General features: G+C 37.4%; 1 long non-coding RNA gene across 1 annotated transcript in view; it reads right to left on the reverse strand.

Annotated features, from left to right (window-relative positions):
• The window catches only part of LOC103665343, a 406966-nt gene that overhangs the window by 110784 nt on the left and 268501 nt on the right, over positions 1–27681 (reverse strand). Inside the window, exon 4 of the long non-coding RNA XR_569272.2 lies at positions 8661–8725. This is a non-coding gene — a long non-coding RNA (uncharacterized LOC103665343). The remainder of the gene's footprint in view (positions 1–8660; positions 8726–27681) is intronic.

A 27681-nucleotide genomic window follows, 5' to 3' on the forward strand; every position in this document is an offset into this window, starting at 1 on the left:
ACTTCTGTACACTCAGACTTTCTCCACATCAGCAGTATGGCTGTTTTGTTTCTTACCATTCATGCATTCACTGGAGTAGCACTTTTAACTTCTGAGCACTTTTCCTGTGCATTTACAACTTAGCTAACTGTTTGGCACAAGGGACCTAGGTTTCAGCCTATCTCAGCTTTGGATGGGCCGTCTTCACTAAGCTCAATTATTTCTAGTTTTTTTATTTAAAGTGAGGGACGTGCAACTCTTCTTTCCACTCAATATTTAGAGGGCAGGGTTATTAATTGGTCTAATGTCAATATTGCTGTGTCTCAGGGAATAGTGATGCCACAGGAGAGGGAAAGAGACTGGGGAATAGCAGGTCAGTGGAGCAGTCAGAACACACACATTTATCGATTAAGTTCACTGGTCTTATTTTGGCATAATTCATGGTGCCCCAACACAATTACAATAGTAACATCAAAGATAACTAATTACTGATCACCATAACAAATACAATAATAATGGAAAAGTTTGAAGTATTGCAAGAATTATTAAAATGTGACACAGAGACATGAAGTAAGCAAACACTGTTGGAAAAATGGTACCAATAGATTTCCTGGACACAGGATTGCCACAAACCTTCAATTTACAAAAACATGCAGTATCTGCAAAGCACAATAAAATGATGTTTGCCTGTAAATATCAGAAATTTCAAACATTAAATGAAATTTATTTTAATAAACAATGGTTACGTTACTTGCTAGTTTGCATTTAGACCTGTTTGTAAACATTCCCTTTTTCAACTTGCCAAAATTAAATTTGGTGTGTAGTATCTCTACCTTTATTTAGCAATATGTAGATAAACTTCAATCCTTCCTCCATCACCAACTTAGGAAAATCAATATCTGCCCTCCACAAACATTGATCAATTGTTTGAGTCAAGTTTTCACAACTAAATTCCTCATTATATCTCTGTTCCCCAAGTGTAGGGTGAGACCAAAGGGAAACTACGTAGTAATGAGTCCAAAGAGCTTCTGGGTCACAGGTTAAATCCCTAGTGACTTGCACACGAGCATTTTTTAAAATCTACAGATGTGGAACCCATATCTGGAATGTCTAACATTAAAAAGGGGAGTTGGGAGGAAATAAAAAACGTACCAGTTGTTTATTCAATTTCTCACTTGGCTTTACCATATTCTCATTAGATTGAGTTTAATTTATTTTACATACTTTTTGGGTGGACTGGAAACTAGTGGTCTGACCATGTCAGCATAATTAGGGTAGTGGTTGAAAGCATGGGCTGGAACCAGATTTCCCAGTTTTGGACCCTGGTTCTGTCACTCATCAGTCATATGAGCTTGCACAATTTTCATCAGGTCTCTGTGCCTTAGTTCCTTCTCTATATCAGGGAGATAATGGTATCAAACTCATGAGGCTGCTGTGAGGATTAACTGAGTTGGTATACGTAAAAGATTTAGAATACTGCACGTCACGTTCTAAGCATCTCTACGGTTTAGCTATTACAATATTATTGTTCCTTAAAATAATATCAGGAACCCCTATTGCATCTTTCTACTCCCATAAGCATTTTAGCAGAGCCCCCCCGCTAAAAAGTAAAAATAAAAGCACCACAGGAGAAAAGAGTAGAGTATCTCCTTCTGTTTTTTAAGCACTAAAGTAACTGTTTTTTAGTATCTAATTTCTTTTATTTATTTATTTATTTATTTATTTATTTATTTATTTATTCATTTGACAGAGAGAGAGACAGCCAGCGAGAGAGAGACCACAAGCAGAGGGAGTGGGAGAGGAAGAAGCAGGCTCCCAGCAGAGGAGCCTGATGTGGGACTTGATCCCATAACGCCGGGATCACACCCTGAGCCGAAGGCAGACACTTAACGACTGAGCCACCCAGGCACCCCTAGTATCTAATTTCTAAGACCTAACCAGGCATCAATATTTCTCTTTACTATGATTCAGATGAGGTCTACCTCAGTAGTCTCAACTTTGCAAGATGTCAACATGAGGAATAGAAGGCTTGGTGCTAAGGAAACTTCCACTCTTATTTAAGTAACAGTTGATATTGAGTATTAATATTTTAAGTTCTCTATAAAATTATGCTTCCTTTTTTTTCCCTTTCTTCCATCAGTATAATCAACAAGTATAATTTCTTTTGTCTATTTATAAATAACTAGAGAAATTTAACACTCTTCCTCTAAAATCTAAACATAAAATCTTTTTAATAAAAAACAACAGGTTAATCCTGGCTTTGGAATCAGAGAAATCATATTAAAATGCATACTCTGTGATTCATTCCAAACCTGAATATAGCAATATAAATCCTATAAAGCCACATGGATTTTAGATCAAGGCAAAAAAGGTAAATCAAACCTGAAATGAATGGATTAGCAGAAACAGGAGTGCTACTGTATTATTCCTTTGTATTGAGTAATAGAGAAACAGATTTTACCAAATCTTGCTTTCTAATTCCCATCTGGAAAAGCCTTGCTCTGGAAATGAACAGGTTTGAAGAAATGCCTTTGACATCTGTAAAGTTAAAAAGCATCAATAATTGGAATGGGCTTAATCCCCCATTCAACAGCAGGTACTTTATGTACAATCATAAGAAGTGATGAAAGTCAGACACAGATGTACAAATTGTTAGATTTAATCAGATTGGTCCTCTACCCCCAGTTTAGTCTACTCTGTGTTAGCTTCCATTTAACAGGCTAACTGATGGTTGGATATGTAAAGAAGAAATCCAGGTTAAAAGTCAGGTTTGAGGTATCAGATGATAACTTATTTTAACTCCATAAACCACCAAATACAGAAAGTTTTCACTGGTACTCTTGTGTGTATCATTGTGAATATTAGTCTGTATTAAATTGAGTCTGTGAAATGGACCTAGTATTTGTCCCTTTGAGGTTCTGAAATAAGAGAAGGAAACTGTGTGTCAAAAACGAATAATGGTGATAGAGTGGCCAAACTACACAGAGGTAGTAGACAGAGGATTTAGTGGTTTAAAACACTGGCTATTTATGATGCCTAAAATGTTCTTTGGAGCAGCATACACATTTAGTTGCTCTGAAATCCATTCTGTGTTCACAGACCCAGCTGCTAAGTGTTCATTTCTTTTCCCACATGGGTGTATGAAGATAGAGGAAGGAGGGTGAAATTTGTAATTACATAATCAAAAGCAGTATTGGTTTCACTAGAAATTGGTTATAAAAGTTATGCATATCTATAAACTTATACCCAGTATTTTGGGGGGTGTTTTTACTCTAGTTATTTACTATTATTCTGTTCTATTACAATTCTAAAGAAAAACTTGTAAATAGACTGGGAAATATCTCACCATTAATGCTAAGCATATTATTATCTACCACTAGATTCTTTATATAGTGCTGAATATGCCCTAGTAAATAAACTAAACGTTAGATAAATGATTATGTCAGAACTAATACTACTAGAAATGGTACTATTTTCTTTTGTTTCCTCATTTATATACTATTTTTTTAAACTAAGGACAATGAATGTATTTTTAATCTCTAAACTATCATATATGCATATTAGTTGTCAGCATTATATATTTCCATACCTTACAATTAAGGGTATCATAATCAAATAGAGATTTATATTCAGAGAAAGTAAAAAATATCCTGTTCAGTTTTGTCTCATGTTCATGCAAATAAGAGAATTTTCTCCTTAATCTCCCATCTTCATTGTTTTAGTTTTAATATAAAAAAATCTACAAACTCCATATGCAGCAACCTCTCTCCCTTTTCTGACCTCAATCCACACAACCATAAAACACACAAAACTTTAAAATTGAATTATTTCTTACCATATGGGATCTGAGAATAAGATCAAACCCAACCTAGACAAATGCCATGCAAGTTGACAACTGTTCCTGGAGTCCTGGGCAATGCCTGGGAGAGTGCCTGCCAGGGCCTACTGTTTTCAAACGAGTTTCATTTCTCTAACAATTTAAATCTGCCAAGAGGAAACCGAGACAATCAAGCATCGTGCCAAAAAGCCCCAAGCTTAAGCTAGAGATGTATCCTCTCTTTAGCCTGCTGATGAGAGAGGGAGCAGAGGGAGAGGAAAGGATAAAGATTCATAATGAGTAGGACAGAGGCTCAAGTATGCATTTGGAATGCCACAATAGGACAATTTCTGGTCCTAATTATGTTACTTTGTTGAGCTCCATATCCAGAATAGAGAGTACTTTCTTCCTTTCCCTTTATGAACTCCCACTGTTATTTGGGGTTGAATATTGTCTGGAACATATCGTCTTCCTGTCTCCCCATCCTAGCCCTCCCAGAACTATGTCACCAGAGAGCCATCCTCTCAAAGAGGCCCCAGCCCACTGTTTCAATTTCAGAACAATGTTCTGGTGCCTCAAGGAAAGACTCAACACAGCCCCTGCTCCCAGTTTTCTGGCCTTTTCTTTCTTTATATCATCTCAGATTCACAGAAAGGAGGTTAACAAGAAAGTCACACTATCATATGGACTCCAGTTTGTGAGTGGAGGAGAGAACATCGGGGGACTAGTGGTAGCTTTCTACACCAGAGAGCCAAATGCACTAAGAAAGGATGGGACCTGCTCTGCCAACCTGGCGCCAGCCTTCCTAGCACCTCATGTTTGAGAAATGAGACCCACTGTTTCTTAGCACAGGTCCAGGTGGTAGAAAGCCATGGTTGATCCAAGCAGACATCTTCAATCATAATACCAAAATGACAATAGATTGAGGAAAAAGATGGTTATTGTAAGTATACAGATAAGCTACAATGTGTGATATTTGAAGGTGTGGTACTTCCAGAATCCTAAGTTTAAGATCTCTCCTGTTTTTTACAGTAGCTGAAATATGAACTTTTAAATCAAGTGCTTCTGGATTCAAATCTCAGCTCCCCACCAACTAGCTGTGTGACCTTAGGCAGTTTGTTCATAAACTACCTGAATTTTGGCTTCCTTGTTTTTAAAAGGAGCAGAATAAACTTATTTCACAGGATGACTGTGAGGATAAAATATAAAATAATTGGTGTAAAGCACATAGAATTGTTGCCAAGTTATCACTGATACACGGTAAGCACTCAATAAATGGTAGCTATTAGTAGTTTTCAATTGGGGATTAAAAAATATGATATTAAATGATCTTACTTATTTTGGTCTTAAGATAATCACTGGGAACATTTTGCTTCTGAAAGTCTTTCAAGAGATTTTCTCTCAATCATCTTCAATTAATCCAGGAAAATCCATTACTTACTACATGACATCAGAGTAAAGAAGAGCTTAAAATCACCACTGAAAGTGATTTTGAAACAGACACTGTGTTGGGGGCAAACTGAGATGACTTTTATGGAGGACAATTTGTAAATACCTGTGAAGCAATCAGGATTGCCATTTCTAGAGATGTGTCCAAAAGTCTTGATCACAATATGACTCTAAGGATGAGTACTGCAATTTGTTAGGAATTGGAAACCACTGTATGCCCATCCACAGAAGACTGCTTAAATACGTTATGTTATATCCAGTGAAGCATTATGTAGCCACTAAAAATCGTAGAAAACTACTGAATGACATAAGGGAATAATCATATAATAAGTGAAAAAGCACAACGAGAAACAACATTGCAGTATCCCATTAAAAATATATATTTTAGAGAGAGAAAATATTGAAAGGATATACACCAAAATATTAACATCTTTATTTTTTTTTAAGATTTTATTAATTTATTTGAGAGAGAGAGTGAGAGAGCCCAAGTGGGGTGGAGGGGCAGAGGGAGAAGCAGACTCCCCACTGAGCAGGGCACTTGACACCGGGCTTGATCCCAGGACTCTGGGATCATGACCTGAGCCAAAGGCAGCTGCTTAACTGACTGAGCCACCCAGGCGCCCCCAAAATATTAACATCTTTATATCAGCATTGTAGGATTATGGCTGATTTGATGTTGGTGTTTTTATTTTTGCTTTTTTGAGATTGTTATCTTTTGCAGTACATTGGTTTTGGTTAGTAATTTAAAAATATATAAATGAATTTCCTTGAATTTAAAATTTTTGTATTTCATTGACAGTTTGGAAATGTAAATAATGATATCCATAAGTCTACACATACCCACACATATTTATTCAGTTTTTCCCCAAATGCCAGTATATTGATTTACATTATGCTTACTTAAAGAGGCATACTTTCAGTGATAAATGAAAAACACCTATTAATTTCTCATAGAAAAACCATGTATTTCTTCAAATATTCATTTTAAGCCCTACTTAAGAAACAAGTTTCAGAATATCTTTTCATGCCTCTTCTTTGTAAAGTCTTCAAATGCTGCTGACCTTGCATAATAATTTTTCCCTTACAACATATTAATTATTGTTCTGGCACCTCTGGCCTACTCATGAAATCAACGAAGTGTGAAATGCCTCTGTGCAGAGTAATATTTCATATTTGGTACTTTATGTATTAATTGCTTTTCTGTTTTTGCTAATCCAGTCAGAAAAAAAATAACCTACCTCATTTTGTAATGAACTGTCAATGAGAAAAACAGGACAACAGCCAACAAGTCACATTTGCTGACCTATTCAAAGCTGCTAAGAGAGACTTCTGCACTAGTACCCTTTTTATTGTCATACCATCTTCTTATGTAAGTCTGCTGCTTAATCAGCGAGAGTCCTTATAGCAGTGACTGGCTTTCTAATGCTTAAGGAACAGATGTCCAAGAAGCAAGTAATCTAAATCATACCTCATGGTCTTGAGCCTGAAATCAAAAATAAAGTCCAAAATACAAAATCCAATCCGAAGTCAACAGGAGGTACACAGAGTGCATTGAAAAATTTAACAATTTGCCAAATTGTAACTTGCAAAGAGAAAATATATGGGAAGATGCTAGTATATTAAAATTCTATTTAGTTGCCACTTCAGCTGCTCAACAGTTAAAATATAAATCAGTTTGACAGTCTGAAAGCAGGTTTAATACTGAATTCTAGGAGCGTATGCACTTTCTCTTTCTTCCTCTCTCGCTCTTCCTCTCCCTCTCTCTCTCTCCCCCTAATGCCAGTCATTCAGCCTGAACAAGAAAATTCAGGTGTGACATTTCTTGATTCAAGAGCTGTGTTAAGCAGTTATAAAGCTGCTGTAATTTACAGCAAAGAATAAAGCTAACCTAAGAGACCTCAGCCCCAATTTGCTGAAACTTATTACACCTCATTGGCCACTGAATAGCCAAAATAAGAAAAAAGAAAAAAAATTATCGAATAAGAAACTTTACTAGCATTAGCCTAATGAGAAATGATTGGCTTAAAATTGCTCTGGCTACATGGATAGATTCAGTTTAACACTATTTACGATGTTATGGTTTCCTATTTCCTGAGTTACATAAAAGCCAAAGCAGTTACTGAAACAATACTAATGAGTCGAAAGATGTTTTCCAATGTGTGTTTGACTCCTGAGTCTAGTTAAATGTCCCAGTATGATGTATGTAGTTCTCTACTGAATAGCTCAGCTGTTGAATTAGTATTTTAAGAAAATTATCTTAAGCTATAGTGACTTTGATACTATAGATATACCAATTGTGTTGATTTTATTCACACATCATTTTATAAAGTACAGTGAACATGCTAAACAAATGAATGTGTGATCATTAATAACTAGCCTCTTGTTAATGATGCCCCAAAGCTCTGTGAAAGAGAATGCACTACCTGGGTTTTGCACCACACCATCTTCAATCCGTGTTTTTAATGAGAACATTCTGCTGCAAAATGTATTTTGCCAAAATGATTTGGGTAATGCTAAAGGGATAGGATAAACTCATGGCCAAGATGTTACCAAGTAAAAGAAAAGTAACAAGTGACTGGTTTGCTCTAAATTAACATTCTTGGTCCAAAATAATTCTAACATCCTCAGAAATTAACCCATAATGGAAGTTTGGTTAGGTGACTTATTTCCCCACAATTTTCTAAAAGTTGCATTATGAATTAACAGATACATAACATACAGTCTTTGTAATACAAAACCTCCATAGACATTGATATTTTGACTATGAAAGACAAAGTTCTAAAGAGTGGTTTGGATGATTCGTAACATTTTTATACATGTACTAATCCATTGCAATATTACATGACTTTTGGGATTCTCAGGTCTGATAATTTTCTAAAATATAGATCAGGTACCAAAAACCATATCCATGGCTAAAGAGGAAGGAAACATTTAAAGTTATTAAATATAGACAAATGTATAGCATACGTGTACGTTAGAACATCTATAAAAACTTTCATTAAGAAACATATAAAACAAAGCAAATCTCCCTTTACCTTAACACCAACCCCACCCTTAACACTCAAGAGGCTGATGTGTGTTTGCTTTCTATTTTAGGTTGCTTGCCCATTTTATAACTCATATATTGGTATAGCAAATTCAATTATGGTGGGAAAATCATGTATATATATTAGGATGATTTTAAATAAGCTGAAAAAATAATTTCTTGCCTTTTTGTTTGTTTGTTTGTAGAGTAAAACTGAGTTGATCTGAGAATCGGTAAGGAAAATGAGCAACATATGTTCTGCTTAGAACACAGACAGTACAATTTCAGATAAAATCAGAAGACTGTTGAATAGAAGGAGGCCAAAGGTTAATGTTGGAAAGCAGAAATCACTTCTCATAAAGTGTTGGTTTATAAAAATAAAAGGCTTACCCTTTTCTTTTGTTCAAGTTGTAGTTGTCCATCCCTGCTACTACCCATGGCAGTTAGATAATACACTGTTGGAAGAAAAAAAAAAAAGGAATATTTGAATGTCCAAGGATGTAAACAGTATCATTCTACCAAAGCTTCCAGCACTGAAGTGTTTGTATTATTAACACCCTCTAAAATTTACTAGAGTGACTAATTTGCTATAGTCACTGGACAGAAATCATGTAGCATGATTTACACTACTACAAAATCTTTACTAACTTGGGTACCATAAATTTGATCATTTAATAATTTAGTGCTAAATCTCTTCTCTTAATGAAAGGAGAGTGATCATGATTATTATTAATGCTATTTTTAGTTAGTTTTAAATTATGCCATTATGATAAAACATTCTACTTAATTTAATATTTCAACTCAAAATTAATTTCCAAAGTCTTTAATTCTACTCAGTCTGCATAATTACAAGGTATTGTAATACTCTTGCAACTGAATCTCTAAAGTGCCTTTAACAATAGAGAATGTTAAGTGGATATCTTATTTAGGTATTACAGCTTAGAGTTGGTCTTGGTTTTTGGGAATTCCAACAGAGAGCATTCTAATTAAGAAATTAAAAATCCCTTTCATTCTTGAAGAAAAGATAAACAATAGATAAAGCCATTTATATCACATTATGATACAAGCATTGCATGATTTTAAATGCTGTGTTATAAATTTCCTACGATTTTTTTTAAAGAAAACTATGTTTTTAAAAAATAACAGTTAACATGCCATCTCGGAATGTTCTCTTGTGCCATCATCTTCCAATTTACAGCATCCAATGAATGGAAAAGTGAATTTTGACATTTTGTTGAAAGCAGTAGTTATTTCACATGCTGACAGGTGTTACTGTAATAGCAACTTGCAACTTAAGACCACCATCTACTGGCTCTGCCCAATGCTGCAAAAGCTATCAGTGTAATCTCCAACTGATTTTAAATGCACCCTACCAAAAAATCTACAAACTCCCTTTTAAAGAATTTACTAAACTGGTAACTTACCTCCTAACCAATACTATAATATTGTTTGCACATTCTTAAAGGCATTCACCATTCTTCAAGAAAATACAATAACTAGAATCTATTGTTAGATGTTGCTACCTATGATGCTTAACTGCAGATTTTTTTTCACATAATAAACCTGATACTTTTGAATCAGACTTGATAGGCAGGAATATCAAATTTATGCCCTGCCACAGAAGACACTCTATGATGGTCAGGATTCTATTCAGGAACTAAATAGGACACTTTGTTAATGAGGCTTCTTTATACTAATTCATATTGCCTTTCATTCCTCAAGAACCATGGTGGGATACTACCGTTAGAATGGGTACATAAAATTGTAAACTAGGGTCACAACCTTCTCTGGAGCCTTTTAAGTTACTCTGATTAGTCATTTCTAGAACTACATAAAAGTTGAGTTACATTTCCTAAGAATTTCTACCTTAGCTCTGCTTCCTCTCAACTGAACTCTTTTGTTTTAAATTTAGAGATTAAGCATTACATTTATGAAAGCTTTGTTTCTTTCATGTACTATTCCACCTTTCCTGGAAAAATGTAGTTCCTTGCTTTCCAAGTTCTTCAAATCACTTCATTCATTCATTCATTCATTCATTCATTCATTCATTCACTCAAGAAATATTTATTAGGGCCCTGGACTCTGTGGCAGTTAATGGGGATATATATAGTGTTAGAAAGAAAACCATAGGCCTAAAATGGTTGTACTTAGGTTAAGATCCCAAGTCAGTAAGCCAAGACTTAATATCTACCCTAACTCAGTTTCAACATCCAGAAAGGGAGTCTTAACCGGTTAGGTAATTTTCTGGTCAGCACCAATAAGGTAATCTGTCATGAGCCCTCTTCATCCCTCAAAGAAAGATGAGGTAATCCACCTACTAAAATCCAAATGAAGTTGATTACACCTGAAATAATCCTTTTTTTCTGTTTATAATTTCCTTGTCCTGACTTTATAAACCTTTCCCTTTCTGTAGCCCTTTGGAGTTCCCTTCTGCTTGCTAGATGGGATTCATGAATTGTCTGATGAAGCCAATTAGATCTTTAAATTTACTCCATTGAATTTTTTTAAAATAATAGTTAAGTATTACCCCAAAGATACAAATGTAGTGATCCAAAGGGACACCTGCTCCCCAATGTTCATAGCAGCAATGTCCACAATAACCAAAACCAAACTGTGGAAAGAGCTGAGATGTCCATCGACAGATGAATGGATAAAGAAGATGTGGTGTATATATATATTCATATATGTATATATATGGATATATATACATATATGTATATACACACACATATAGACACACACATACGCACACACACAACGGAATATTATTCAGCCGTCAGAAAGGATGAATACTTACCATTTACATAGACATGGATGGAATTGGAGGGTATTATACTGAGTGAAATAAGTCAATCAGAGAAAGACAGTTATCATATGATTTCACTCATTTGTGGAATATAAGAAACAGAGCAGAGGATCATAGGGGAAGGGAGGGAAAACAGAATGGGAAGTCATTAGAGAGGGAGAAAAACCATAAGAGACTCTTAACTCTAAGAAACAAACTGAGGGCTGCTGGAGGGGAGGATGGTGGGGGGATAGGGTAATTGGGTGACGGGCATTAAGGAGGGCACGTGATGTGATGAGCACTGGGTGTTATACGAAACTGATAAATCATTGAACACTACATCTGAAACTAAAGACATACTATAAATTGGCTTATTGAATTTAAATTAAAAAATAGGTAAGTAAAAAGTACAATTCCAATTAACATAACTGAGCTTTATATATATATTTATATCTGTGCTCCCTGTTTTCCTCAAAGGCATGAAATATATCACTGCAACCGATTTTTGAGTACTGATATTAAAAATTCCTTTTAGAAATGTGAAAAATTATGTTTTCCCCCTTCCCCAACCTCTACCATGTGAAAGACATGCATAGCTTGTGAGGGCACTTTCAACAGAGATAGATGAAGTAACTTTCTACTTCTTAGTTCTCTGCTCATCTCTCTATACCCCCACGGTGAAGTCTCTATACACCCACGGTGATTTTCTTTTGGTATACATGTGATTTGTATACCAAAGTCTCTATACACCCACGGTGATTTTCTTTTGGTATACATGTGATTTGTTCCATCATTTTCCAAGTTACCCAGACTTGAAATCTTGCCTCAGCTTTTCTGATTAAATGCAATGAGACAGAAACTCTCTCATCTTCTCAGGAGGAAATCTACCAGTTTACCTGAACCTCTAACTGTAATTTCTGCCCTCCTGCCTTCCTGCCTGTTTTAATGGAAGACAGGCTCCTCCTATCAAAAGTCAAGTCTTCACTGCACCCTACACACATCAGCTACTGGATCCTTAAAAAATTTCCTCCTGCAAATAAAACTATCTTTATACTGCATTATCAATTTTTCCCTCTCCACTGATCATTCTTGTAAACAAAGAAATTTTAGCATTGTGCATTAAAAAAATTTCCATAACATTCTGTCCCATTCACAGCAAAATTTCTTGAAAAAGTTGTCTATATTCTCTGCCTCTATTGCATCACTCCTATTTTCTTCTCATCCCACTTCAACAGGCTTTTTGGCCCTCCATCCACTGAGATTGCACACTAACATCAGCAATGATTTGCCTATTTTCGCATCCCACAGCAACATTTCTGTTCTCATCTTTATAGACTTAGCAGCATTGGCCATTCTATCCTCCTAGAAAGCCTCTCTGGTTTTGGCTTAAAGGTACTTCACTGCTGGCTTTTCCTCTATCCTTATTAGTCATTCCTTCGCTGGATCCTTAGTATGGATCTGGGGCTCTTTCTCTTTTTTATCTACCCCTTCTCACTAGGTAATGTCATCCAATCCCGTGGCTTTAAAGAATATCCATATTTCTAGTGATTCTGAGTTTTACTTCTCCAGCCTTGAACTTTACCCAAAATTGGCTTTTAGATCCAATTGGCCTCTTGATATTTCCACTAGAATTTCTAATATGCATCTCATTACTATACCCCAAACAAAATTTCCAAGACCTGCAAAACCTGCTTTTCTCTTGTTTTTTTAACATGTCAGTACAAAGCACCACAGTCAACCTGGCTGCTCAAGCAAATATTTAGAAATCCTTTCCTTTCCTCTCCTTCCTATGTCTAGTCCATCAGTAAATCTTGTCAATTCTACCTCCACAATTATCTCCTGAATCCATGAAGCCCATCTCTATCACTACAAAGTGGACTGCTGTTACTGTCTCCTAACACGGTGGTGCTTGGCTTCTACTTTTGTTCCACCGCTATTCCTTTTTCACACATTAGCCAGTGACTTTCTTTAAAACGGAATTTGTATCAGGTAATTGCTCTATTTAAACCTTACAAATTAGGGCATCTGGATGGCTCAATCGGTTAAGCATCCGACTCTTGGTTTCTGCTCAGGTCATGATCTCAGCATCCTGAGATGGAGCTCCATGTCAAGCTCCACATCAGGCTCCATGTTGGGCTCCGCACTCAGCACGGAGTCTGTTTGAGATTCTCTCTCCCTCTGCCCCTCCCACTCATGTTCTCTCTCAAATAAATAAATAAATAAACAAACAAATCTTCAAAAATAAATAAATAAACCTCCCAAATTAAAACCCCTAAGCCTGGCATCCAGTGCCTTGTATAAAGTGGGCTCTGCTCAATACAGTGTCTTCATCTCTTCATACTCCTGACCCACTATACCCCAGACATACTTGCCTTACTTGGGTTCTTCAGGCATGCTCAGATCATTCTTAACTTGGGGTTTTTATACTTGCTGGTCTCTCTTTTGGGACACTTACCTGGAGATCTTTAGATGGTTGGTTCATTCAGATCTCTATGTAATGTCAGTTTCTCAAAGAGACCTTTCAGTCTGTGTAATCCCTCTCCAACACTTTACTCTTTTATTTGCATCATAGCATTGCTACTTGAGTTTTTTTTTATTTAATTGTTTTGTGGTCAGTTCTCTCTCACAGAATCTGTACTCTATGACAACAAAAAACTTGCCTGCCTTGCTCACCATGGCATACCTAGCAGATAAAACAGTGCATGACATTTGGTAGATGCTCAATAAATGTTTATAGAATTAATGGATAAATTAGTGACTAATTAATTTTGGCCCTTGATTTTTCCCAAATATCAGCCCATATCCAGTGAGGCCAAGTTCTGAATAACTCTTTATTCTTACAGCTACCACTCTAGCCCAGATCCTTTATGACTTGAATTCTTTACTGCTTTCTTGAAAACTTTTTCTTCTCCCCATCTGCATAGCCATACTATGGAGGCAGAGCAATGTAATAGTTAAAGCATGGACTCTTCAGTCAGACTGCCTAGGTTTCAATCCCAACTCTTCCACTTACTAAATGTTTGACCTTGGGTAAATTATTTGGCCAGTCTGTGACTCTGTTTCTTCATCTGTAAAATGGGTACCTATCTCATAGACTGTTGTGAGGAATTGGTTGATTTTCATGTTGATCCATGGGAAGCATCTGGGCCAGAACCTAAAAAGCACTGATGAGGGTTAGTTTCTTCCCTGCTTATCCAATTAATCTTTCTAAAACACTGCTTTTCCTACATCACTCCCTTACCCATCTACCCTGCAACTATTCAAGCCCTCTCAATTCTGAAATAATTAAGAATTTGATTTGTCCTTCAAGGCCTTCCTTGATATAGTACCTATATCTTTCTTTATATTAATTAACTTCCTTCTTTTCATCATATGAACACTTCCATTCAGTCCAGGCCATATGTATATGTTTTATTTCAGCTAATATTTATTAAGCACATGTATTGGACCCACCATTGTTGCTGGATATATACATAAATAAAAGATACCACCTTTTCCCTCGAATTCTTCAGTCTCCTAAAGCCACTTATCAATTAGGGTTCTCCAAATACAAGAAAGAGAAATGGACTTTGGAAAACTTCAATAGAGAAAATAAATTTATTGAAAGAATATGGAACATCTTACAGAATCCAAGGAAAAGATGGAAAGGGGGAAAAAAGATTCAAAAAGGGTAAGAATCAAGGTACATCTTAAGTTACAGGAACTAAAGGATAGTGTCTTCAGGGTCCTAACCAGGAGGAGTCAGTGGCAACAATTTCAGCCTTGTGTCTTTGTTCTCAAGAGTCACGTCCCATGGAAGTAACATAATTAAGCTGGCTTGGACTGCATGCCCATCCCTTTGGCCAGGGGAAAGCATAGTATCTAGAGAAGGAAAGGAAACTCCCCAAAACAAAATTGGAGAGTTCTTACAAGAAAAGGCAAACCTGCAGGCTGGAAAAGCAAAAGCCATTGATATCCATTATAAAAGTAATAGTTTGTATTTATATAATTCTTTATAATTAAACAATTTTTATATCCTATGATCTCATTTGTTCCTTACAATTGCACTGTAAAATAAAGAGCATGAATTCAATGCTCAGAAATGTTAAGAGGTTTGTACGCTGTCTGGTAGCTAGTAGGTAGAATAGTTGAAACTCAGAAATAAGTGTAGCCCCAAGTCCAAGATCTTCATCTTCACCTTAGTTGTCCATTCTTTCCTCCTAACTTTCTTTCCCTGTCATTTCACTTGCTAAGTCCTTGTCTCTTTTCAGGTACAGGTCAAGCCTGACTGCCTCCCTGGAGCCTTTATAAACTGCCCCACCATTTAACCATCGCTTCTTTCCAGGAACTTCTACAGAAGTTAATTATACCTGACATTTGGCACCTAGCATTGCCTTCTTGCATTGTAATTTGTATATTTTTATATAAATGTTCTAAACCCTCAAGAAAATTGCTCAGTTGTAGCCTCTATTATATCTTGGAACTTCTCGTAGTGTATTCCAGGTCAAAAAAGGCCCGTGGATGTTTGCTGGTATTGGTTGTCTGCCAGGAAATGGACATATCTCCCAGAACATGTCTCTTATGTCTGTGCTCTTCTTCAACTGCATCCTAATTTCCCAATCAACAGCACTAAGGCTTCAGTTTAGGCTGGAAGGCCAGGGGTGTTTCTGATTACTGAAGAAATCCTAGGCCTACTCACTCCTTGGGAGCAATGTGATTCTGAGATGATTGGACATAAAACAGGTTTACAACACATTTTCACATTTATTTACTCACTTGATCATGTCATTTATCCAAAATTTATCCATTTATTTATCTCAGACATACAGAGAGGTACAGAAGCTCTGGCCAACTCTGGGTCCTCAGAGCCAAGATTGGGCATGATAGCAAAGTGATGATCCGGAATTGAGATAATTGAGATCACTTTCTAATCAGCTATATAATTAACTTAGTTATTATGTTGTTTTTTATTGTCTGAAACTCCCACTAAAATATACACTCCTCAAGATCAGAGATTTTTACTTTTTGTTCTCTGATGTGCCCCAAATTTCTACAGCAGTGTCTGGTGGATAGCAAGTACTTAATACAGATTTGTTTAAAGAATGAACAGATAAGAAATACAAGAGCATCCTAAGGTTCAGTAGACTCAGCAACTGCCAGAAAAGTCTATAGCATCAGGTCCAACTGGAGTAGGCAATGAAAAGGTAAAGCCAGGAAGGTTTTGTGAGCTTTTGGAATTGAGAGAAGAGGAGCAGTTTATAGGGCCCATCTGCTTTGTGCATGGGTGGAAAAGGATTATGGACATTGAACTAATTGGGACAATAGCAACCACTTTGTGTACTCAGAGAAAACATTAGTGTTCCACTTTCTAGATGAGGAAATAAAGTTGGAGGAATCTTAATCCCCAGGTTACACAGCAAGCAAATTGCAGGGCTAACCTGAGAACCCAGGATCTAGGCATAATTTAATTTAGTTCAAAAGAACACTTAAGAGAGCCAATTAGACCTGCATTATAACCCTGGCTCCACCACTTGCCAGCTGTGTGACTGAAAGCCTGTTATGTACTCACTCTAAGCCTCAGTTTCTCAACCGTCAAATGAGAATAAATGTAGTACACATCTCTTAGATTTGCTAGGAGAATTAAGTGAGAAAATTCTTGAAAAGCACTTAGTTCAGTTCTTAGCACATAGTAAGTAACCAATATACATTACTATTATAATCATCATTGGTATTTTAATCACTGAACAAATATTTATCAAGAACCCACTATAAAAGATGTTAAGTGTGCAAATATCAACAAGATGCAATTTTCACCTGTCAAGTGTCTCACAGTCTAGACCTCAAACATAGAAACAATGAGATATGAATGGTAGAGATAAGCCCAAGAAACACACAGGGGAAAATGCAACTATTATGCCCTGAGTGGTCCAAAGAGATTCTTGGCAGAGAGAACTCTGGAGAGATATCCCATGGGAGTATCTAGGGGTTTTTCAGGCAAAGAAATATGGACGGGGCATTGTCATCAAAGAGAACACTATGAACAGAGGCATATGTGCAGAGTGATTATAAGCCGTTTCAAGAACAAATTTCAAAGTAGAGAAAGTGAGAGATGGGATTGAAGAAATTGGGTAATTCAGGGTATCGTACAACATGTTAGGAAACTTAAGCCTTCTTCTTTTGGCAATGTGAACTAATAGAATGGGTTCAAGAAATAATACTGCATGATCAAATGTCCATTGGCTAGATCACTGGCAAATGAATGGAAGATGAATTTGAAGAGGACAAGAGTAGGAACAAGGTTACTGTAAGAGTCCAAGTGGGAGACAACAAGGGATGAAAATAAGACAGTAGAGAGGAGAGAAGAGGCAAAGAAAAATGGGAAGCCCCAGACCTGGTTAATTGGATGGGGCTATGGTTATGGGAGATAGTAATGGGAGCCCACGAAATGGAAACTAAGAAAGGGAAGCTTCTACTGGCCAATTTTTCTCTAAAGAAGTTTGTAAGTATATCACTTGAGGATACCTGGTAAGTCAGACTTCATTTTCAGCTACTCTGACGGTGTCACGTGCCAATCTTTCTTCATAGTGGTACAGATATATTTTTGAGGACTTACCAGTCTCCATTGGCTTTTACTGTCTTTTCTAGTCAACCTTTGCATTTTAAATGCATTCTCCTTGCAAACAAGAACAAGATTAGGGGCGCCTGGGTGGCACAGTCATTAAGCGTCTGCCTTCGGCTCAGGGTGTGATCCCAGCATTCTGGAATCGAGCCCCGCATCAGGCTCCTCCGCTGGGAGCCTGCTTCTTCCTCTCCCACTCCCCCTGCTTGTGTTCCCTCTCTCACTGCCTCTCTCTCTCTCTCTGTCAAATAAATAAATTAAATCTTTTTTTTAAAAAAAAGAACAAGATCAAAAGAGCAAGATTTCCAAGTAGGAACCAGAAGACTGAAAGTCATTTTTGTTTATATTATTACAAAAAGGATTCAATGCTCTAAGTCTCAGTTTTTATAGCTGATGAATGGGAATAGCAGAATGCACATCTTCCCTTTTGTGAGCAGTTGAGTAAGACCTATAAGGACTTTTAGCAACAGAAGAAAAAAGCATTAGAATATTCCACTCCTTTTAAAATATCAAATGTATTGTCAACCAATTAAGCATCAGTTTAAGGTCTCCTCCTCCTCCTAAACTGTAAAATTCTTAAACATAGTTAAATTAACAAGCATTTGTTAATATCCAACAGAATGCTAGAGTCAATGTAAATTTAGCATGTTGCATATAGCATATCCTTCTTTAACTCACTTAACTTTGAGGATCTTCTCATTTTGAATGAGAAATCTTTTCAATTCTTTTCATTAGTTTTCAAGCATTTTGTTTTTCTCCTTGTCCATAGTAAACTAGAACCCTGCTCTATTTTTCATAATTCTAGATTTTGATTACACACATAGACTTCAGGATAATCTACTATCTTCACACAAACATCAAATATAAGTTCTAAGTCAACAGAACGTACGTAAAAATCAATGTAACCTCCCAGGTCTATGTCCTATTCTTATTCATTTTCCTAATATATATATATTTTCCCAACCAAGATTCAACCAATATATTGTTTGAATAAATGAGTGAATTATTATCTTACTCTAAGACAAAGTCTCTGTCCAGTAGACTATCATTCCTAAAATGATACTCAACTTGTAGAGGGGAAAAGTGTCCCAATTTTCCCTTTCTTATGACAGAATTCACTCAAATTCTCATCACCTCTCCCTGTGACAAACATTTGTTTTCCTCAGAAATCTCCATCATGAAACTATATACTGTGACAATTGCGCCCACAGACGGAACTTGATCTCTATTTTTTCCCAAACGATAAGGCATATAGGTGGCAGTATATTCCAATTTGGCAATATGTGTGTGCTGTGTACTTAATGGGCATCAGAAAGAAGAAAAAATCTATAGCAATCTCTGGGACAAGACAGTAAGTATTAGAATATAATTACCTAACAAATCTAACAACAATTCTTCTAATTAATTATTATCTACCCTGAAAGTACCCACTTACAGATTCATGTTTCTTTCAAGCCATCAAAAACTAGAACCAGTGGTACTGTCTAGGACCTGTCATAGGTCCTAGTTTCTAGTCTTTAGGAAACTGACATATAACTCTTACCCTGGAAAGCAAAAGAAAAGAGAAATTAATGTTAAGTTTCTTGTATGTACTTGGCTATAGATTAGATGCTTTTATAAATACTACATTAATAATGATCACCACGAGAGTAGCCACCTTGAATGTGCTCCTCAGGCTACATACACACAGCCTAGCAGGGCCAAATACACAGTAGGTGTTTAATAACAACAACAGCTAAGATTGTCTGGGTACTTATTATTTGCCATGCATTGTTTTAAGCACTTTTCATACACAGATTCATTTGATTCTCATAGCTGTGCTATAGGGTAGGTATTATATCCATTTTATAGGTGAGGAAACTAAAGCTAAGAGAGGTTAAGCAACTTGTCCAAAGTCACAGGTAGCAGGGCTGGGAGGCAAACCTGAGCAGTTCCAGGTTCTGTGGCCTGTGCTTAATCACTAGGTTAGACTTGTCAATGAACAAGTTTCTTTTAGGAACTGGCAACTTTTTATATTGAGGTATCTCTGAGATTAATGAAAATGTGCCTTTCCCAAAGCCATAATGCTTGCTTTCTGTTGAACAGATAAAGCAGTGTTTCCCCTCTGCTTCATAAATCCCAGGTAAAGACTCTTTCTCCCGCACTTCACCTCTTGTTCTTCACAGCTCAGTACTAATCATCAGCCCATAATGCAGTGTAGAATTGCCAACACCATCTCAATGATGTAGTTATTTCCAATTGGCACTTGGGAGCAGTGAGGATAGGAGGCATTACTCATAGCCAAGAGTACAGATGTTTCTAATTGCTTTCCATTACCAAGAATAACAGCTGTTTACATCTATCAGCAAATAATTCACAAGAGCTCCAGACTATTAAGATAACACACCCCACCTGGTCACCATCACAAGTTGTCAAGGCCAAGATAGAGGCTGCCAGAATCCCCTTCTGCATCTCTGTTCATCAACTGACAGCATGTGTCACCTTCAGATATCCTTATGCTACCCCACAAGCTCTGGCTTCTTGGTGGCCTGACACATCAAATGGACATATGGATTCTTCATGGCTTTGCAGTAAATGTTTTATGGTTATCTTACAGCCAAGGGCAGCTGACATGGAGGAGCAAGGGACTTGCAAATAGCCTGATAAAAGAATTCCTGCACTTTCCTTTCACAGAAGAGGAAGAAGAGTTGTGCATAGAGGAGTTTCACAGCAGCAATGTACTTAACATCTTTAACACACCAACAAATTCCACTGGGTGATCGATTACACAGTTCAATAGCGTCTCTGGGACCTGGTCACATGCTTGGATATAATCCTCAAAATGGACAGACAATGTTAACAGTTCAGTGAACTTTATGACATAGTTTTATCGGCCACTAAAGAATACATATATTGCAACACATCATAGATATTTGGAGTTAAAAAGACCAATAGTACTTCTTTGCCAATGCAACATTGATCCCTTACAGCATATTTTTTTTCCAGCCTAATTTAAAGTGACTCAGGCAATTGGTCTCTCCTATTTTTCCCCCGGTGGAGACTATTCCAGAGTCTAATATAACTTACTGTGTTCCAGCTTCCTCTGAATTTATGTCTGAAATTGACTTTCCACACATATTCTTTTAACCCATGGATTTTTCTAACCTATAAAAAATAGTGTATCATTCACATGAGTTAAAACTACAGGAGTATCAGGCCTCCGGGGTGGCTCAGTCCATTGAGTGTCTGCCTTTGGCTCAGGTCATGGTCCTGGAGTCCTGGGATCGAGTCCCGTGTTGGGCTTCTTCCTCAGAGGGGAGCCTGCTTCTCCCTCTGCTTCTCTCTCTCTCCAATAAAAAAATAAAATCTTAAAAAAAAAAACTACACAAGTATCTAGAAAACTACATAAACTGAAAATTTTCCTTATGGCTTATGGTAGCTTGTCTCCAAAGTGCCCACTGCCAGTTCCTCCCTTCCTTGTACTTGTATGCCATTCCCCCATCAAAAGATGGAATCTATGGAGTCCTTTGAATCTGGACTGGCGACTGATTGCTTTGACCAATCAAACATGTCAGAAGTGACACTCTGCCAGTCCTGGGTCTAATTTTTAAGAGGATCATCAGTTTCTGTTTCCCTTATCTTGAAACTCTTGCTCTGAGGGTAGCCAAGTGCCACATAAGAACCTTAATACTCTGGGACTTCTGTGCTGTAACGAAGCCATGTGGAGGGACTGTATGGAGAAAGTGATAAGAGCCATCCCCCAGCTGTTGCAGCTATCATAGCCCAGGTGCTGGGCACATGAGAGAATGAGCAACTGGGATGTTCCGGGTTCCCAGCCATTCCAGCCATCTCTAGCTGTTCATACCATCCTAGCTGAGGCTCTAAATATAATGGAGACAGACTGTCCTTGAATTGCTGACCTATAGATTTGTGAGCATAATAAAAGGATTTTTTTAATGTTATGCAGCAGTTGGTAACTGGAAGAAGGCCCGCACCCACTTCCCATGAATCTGTTACTTCTTTGGTATCATTCTGCAACACTAATGTTACAACCTACAAGAAAAAGATCTCCCTCTGAAATCATAATTCATACAGTAAATATCATTGTAGTTTCTGGTTAAAAGAAACCAAAAGAAAATAAGAAAGGTAAGTGCTCAAAATCCATTTTACTCCTCTTTTCTTCTATTCCATGTCTCACTCTCTTGTCAGTGAGGGGTTTACTCCCTTGCTTTGCCCATAAAAATTAAGCAATTAGATATTTTAGATTTCTGCTATTGCACAGGGTATCAATTCAAATCACTGTACTTAGTTTTTCCTGTCTAAATATATATCCAACAGTCTGGTTTGAATTAGAATAAAATCATCACTTCCTTCCAGGAAATTTGGTTCTTTTAATAAAATTCCAACAAGTTTGGGAAATTGTACAAATTCTCTTTTAACAACATCAATTATAAATATGTAGATCTATTGGGAAAAGTACAAGTTCTGAAGTAAAACTACTTGCAAAGATATGACTTTTACAATACAGCCTTATTTGTGTATGTGGCATATATAATGTACGTGTGTGTTATATGTAAAAATATATATAAATTTTAGTGAGGAATAGTTATACGTTAATAAGCATATGGCATTTTTCAATTACTTTACATTTGTTTAATGGTTAGGAAAAGAGCACTGCATTAGAACATAGATGCCCTGGATTATAGCTCACCATCCCAGCCTCCCTACCACATCCTCTACCTAATTCTCAGAAGACCAGCAACAACACTGTGAGTTGCATTTTATTTGTAAAATGTATTATTCTAATATGGTTTTACTGTTTTTTTTTTCTTGCCTTACTGTTTACACATTAGCCAAATGGATTTATACAGCCTCATTCCTATTTCACAACATTTTTAGTAAGAATTTAACATTTGAACGTTACTTAAATAAAAATTGCTCTTATTTTAGTTCAGTTTTGTGGTACAATTAGAAAACAGCTAGCTACTTCCCTCTTAATAATAACTTTACAATGTGAAGTACCAACAGTAACTCACTCTCTAAGTTGAAAATAAATATTTCCCCTAAACATACTTAATTAGCAATGATTTAAGTTTTCTTTAACTATCAAGAAATCACACCATTTAGTGTGCAGAAAGCAACAAAATTTTTTTCCAAGATTTTATTTATTTATTAGGGAGAGAGAGAAAGGGAGAGAGTGCATGAGCAGGGGGAAGGGGCAGAGGAAGAGAAAGACATGCTGCTGAGCAGGGAGCCCAATGAGGGACTAGATCCCAGGATCCTGAGATCATGACCTGAGCTGAAGGCAGACAGTTAACTAACTGAGCCAACCAGGTGCCCCAAGAGAAACAAATGTTTTGTATTCCTTTTTACATAAAGAAATATGCAGAGTGTCCTTAATTACTCATAAATATAGTTCTAGTCAGAGGAATAAAAGACTCTGCATGCAATTACTTGACACTACCTTGAGAGTTCTTCAAAGTAAAGGTGCCCAAGATACATAGTCACTTAAGTTTTTCCTTTAAAATTGCAAAATATTCTCAATTTTTTGTACTCTGGTAGAACACAGAGCCTTCCCTAGCTAGCAGCCCAGTCCTAGAGCACAATGAAGAACTGTAGTGTCCTCAAGGGTCACCAGGGGCAGGGTCCTTGATCTTCTATCATTCACCTTCTCATAACTTCTCCCTCAGTCATTCTTTCACACTAAAGTGATCTGCAAAAGATTGAATGGTATCAAGAGTTTTAGCTTCTGACATGGACTTCGTAAATATAGACTTTATAAATGCCTGGCATGATACTAAGTTATTGCTTACTCTATTGATATATGAGGCCAGCCTTGAGTTTGTGTCACAGATTTTGTAAAACTTTTTATTTTGAAATGATTATAGACTCCCTGGAAGTTTCAAAAAACAGTACAAAGAGTCCTTTGAACCTTTCACTCAGACTCACCAATGCTCCAAGATTTTGAAATTTCCCTTTTCCATTGTCCATATTAAAACACCAGAAGATAAGTGTATTCTTAATAAACATGACAAAGTTGCTTTCACATTTGTCTTCAAGGGCTGCAGGAAGACAGCTAATTATTAATTAGATTGCAAGTAGAATGATGCTAATATAGTCCTGGTGAACATACTTGTTTCCAGGCTGGCATGATATGGCATGCAAGTTGGCATGCAGTGTTATATGAACATATGGCAGGCAGAAGCTGCTGTTTCCTCCTAGGAAACAGCAACGGGAACGTCAGCTCCCACAGTATTGAAGACACACCCCCCAAAACTCCTCAGTGCTGTTGAGGGCTGAGTTCACATGCCATTTCCCAGTCATCAGGATGGGGAAATAAACTCTTCCTGTGGTATCATGCCAGGAACTGCAGGCAGGCATAGTCTGTTTCCCCCAGAAGAGAAGGACAAAGAACCAGAAGTTCTCCCTGAAGCTCCTGTGTCAGAGTACAGTCTCAGGCTTTCTATCTGCAGTCATGAGATTTCATTATGAAGAAACTTCTCCCTGGGAAGACCTCAACCATTCAAATAGTGTAGCCCTTTGCCTCCAAGCAAGTATGTCCTTATAGACAGAAGGATCTGGAAGGACCTACCTCTTCATTTTATGATTGAAAAAACAGAAACATTCTAGGACTTGCTCAAATGTTCAGAGTCTGGATGAATGTTTGAAGTTGTCAGAGTTGCTAGAATTCCACTGCTAAGGCGGTTCCTCCTTCATTATCAGTCTCTCCCCAAGTGTAATAACCTTCATTCGAAAATTCATCTAACTTTTACCTAAATCTCCCCCACTGAATTCATTTTCTTCATTCTATTCTCCACGGAAATAAACATATTTAGTATGTAATATGCTTGCATCTTCTTGAAGATTATTATGAAGTTTCTCTCAGCTTTTCTTTAGTTAAAAATATAAATGAAGTTGCTTCAGGAAGAAGGTTGTGATTAAGGTCTATGCTTTTGATTATTTTTTCTACTAAAAGCATTCCTGTTCGCTTAAATATATAAGCTGGATAATATGTGACTAAATTATCCCTGTTCCAGAAATTCTGCCATATAAAGATAATTTAATAAAACATGTTTTTTGTCCTTTAACGTACTTTTTATTTGAGCAGTTTGCAATTCATCATTTGGTGGAATATGTTATTCCAAAAACTTTACTGATTTAATATAATATTCTTCATTGAAAGAGTGAAGCCCTAATTATGCTCTTAATAAATGTACACTTTCCTTCCTTTTGGTCCCTGCTTTCTGTTCCCAAAGTGGTGACTCAATAATGCTAATAGAAAATAGGAAAAGAGGAATCTTTTGTGGTGTGATTACATCCTGAAAATAAAAATTCCTTGCACTAGTTATTGGAAGAGTTTCCCAGGTGCCTTCAACTGAAAGACCTTTTTTAAAGTTCTTTCCCGGTGCGCCTGGGTGGTGCAGTCGTTAAGCGTCTGCCTTCAGCTCAGGGCGTGATCCCAGAGTCCTGGGATCGAGCCCTACATCAGGCTTCGCTAGGAGCCTGCGTCTTCCTCTCCCACTCCCTCTGCTTGTGTTCCCTCTCTCGCTGTCTCTCTCCGTCAAATAAATAAATAAAATCTTTAAAAAAAAATAAAGTACTTTCCCCACATGAAAGGATTCTTGAGTTTGGGAGTATAAAATTGTCAGCTTCTGTAAGAACCTGGCTTCTAGAGGAGTGAGAACACCAAACTGCAAGAGAGCACAGGACCTCAGGTGCCTGACCTAGCAATGCCCTCATGCTGAGGGGCAAAAACCTGAACAATCACAGCGACTGAAAAGCTTGATTTCTTTTGTCTCTCTTCAGGCAATCCCGTGAATATTTGTTTTTTATTGCTGTGGCTGTTGTCATTATTGGATGTTTCTATGTGCTTTGGTGCTCTTCCTGGGGGGCAGAGTCCCCATCAGGAAGCATGCCAGACAGAGCAGAATGCCATTAGGAGGAAAGTGAGTCTGCTGTGAGTGGGCTGCCTCCATCACGGGGGATTTTGCTCTGCAAGTGCTGATCATAATGGACTCCTTCACTAAATGACTTTGGGTGAGCAGGGCTTTGGCACAGGCCCTGCAAGTCCCACACTCTGTTTTAAAACTGAATGCCCATGTAATGGACACTCCAGGAGAAGTGGGGATGTGAGGGCAGGTGGGTGAGAGTCATGTCTAAAAAGCATGAACAACAACACTAGAGAGGAAGAGTAGAGGAATGTGAGCTTGTGACCGAGTTTGCCCAATAGGCAAAAGGACCAAGCATGGACCCAACTAATTTAAAAGAATAAAGATAATTTTTATAAGGATTCTGATCATAATAATTCTACAGGAGAGAAACAAACACCAAACACACACATATAACATTTTAATAGGTGGGAGAAAAGTGCTTTAAAGAAAAAATGGGGTTAAACGAGTGGTACAGAGGAGATTAGCATTGTTTTGTAAAACTCAGGAAATGCCTCTCTGATAAATGCCTCTCTGAGCTCAATCTGATGAGATGAGGGAGTAAGTAAGCCCTGCATATAACTGGAGGAAGCACCTCAGACAGAAGGAACAGTAAATGCAAAGGCTGTCAAGTAAGAAAGAGCTCAGTGTGTTCAAAGAACAGCAAGACACCTCTGTGGGTAAAAGGGAGTAAGCTAGAGGGAGGGGATAAGAGAGTCTTACTGGGAACAGCGGTCCAGCATAATAATTTGAATGAGAATGGTAAGTGGAAGGTCTTGAACAGAGGACTGACTTGACCTGACTTAGGTTTAAAAAAAAACCAAAAACACTCTGTTGTTGTGTGGTAAACACACTAGGGGAGCAAGAGTGGAAGCAGAAATACCACTTTGGAGGTTTTTGAAGAGATCCAGAAGAGAAATGATGGTGGGTTAGATTGAGGTTAGCAGAAGTGGAATAAAACGGTCAGACTTGAACTATAATTTGAAGGTAAAGCAACAGGATTTGCTAATAAATTGGATACAGGGTTTAAGAAAAGGAGAAGAATGAAGATAATTCCAGCGATTTTAACCCAAGTGAGTGGAAGGATGGGATTACATTTATTGAGATGTGGAAGATGAGGTGAGGAAAGAGTTTGGGGAGAAAATTAAGAAGTCTATTTAGATATTTTAAGTGTGAAATGCCAATTAGGTATTCAAACAGAGAAGCTGAGTAGGCAATTAGATATATGAATATGAAATTTAGAATTCGGAGAGGCTGTAGCAGTGGAATGTAGCAATGAGAAGGAAGTTGTGGCTGGAGTCTCATCAGGCCAGAGACGGTCATCAAAGTCATGGAGCTCGATGAGATCACCTAGGAAGTGGATGTAGATTAGAAAAAATTCAAGGGCTGAGTCCTCAAACAACCAGGCATTTAAAGAAAGGTGAAAATGGCCTATTAAAGTAGACTGAAAAGAAGTGGTCAGTGAGGTACGAAAAATAAGAAGAATGCTTCTCCACTAAATAGAGAATATATTTCAAATAGGAGGGGTGAATAACTGTGCCAAATGCTGATGATAGATTAAGAAACATAAGGAATAAACCTGGTTTTGGCCATGCGAAGATCACTGATGAGCATGAAAAAATGAGGTATTTTGAAGTGGTGTGGATAACTCTTATTGGAATGGTGCAAAGACATGAGGGAAAATGTCTATTAGAACAGACAACTCCCTTATGTAGGAACTCCTTTTCTCCTCATGTTTAACAAGTCTGTCCTTCTGTGATTTTCAGTGGGGGATCTAGCTCTTCCTTGTATCCACTAATATAATTGGAAATTGTACTTTGGGTCACATGATTATCCAATTTTAGACACTTGAATATTATTAGGATTGCTTAAAGCCTGGAAATGAATCCACGACCCTTCTATCCCCACCAACTTTCAGTCCACACCATTGGGTCCAAAGATTTTAGGTTTGCCACAGATACCCACTTGTCTCCAGTATATTAATAACTTTTTGAAAAGGGGCGCCTGGGTGGCACAGCGGTTAAGCATCTGCCTTCGGCTCAGGGCGTGATCCCGGTGTTATGGGATCGAGCCCCACATCAGGCTCTTCCGCTGAGCCTGCTTCTTCCTCTCCCACTCCCC

Source organism: Ursus maritimus, unplaced genomic scaffold, assembly GCF_017311325.1.
Source record: "Ursus maritimus isolate PB19 unplaced genomic scaffold, ASM1731132v1 scaffold_8, whole genome shotgun sequence".
In the NCBI taxonomy this organism is placed as follows: domain Eukaryota; kingdom Metazoa; phylum Chordata; class Mammalia; order Carnivora; family Ursidae; genus Ursus; species Ursus maritimus.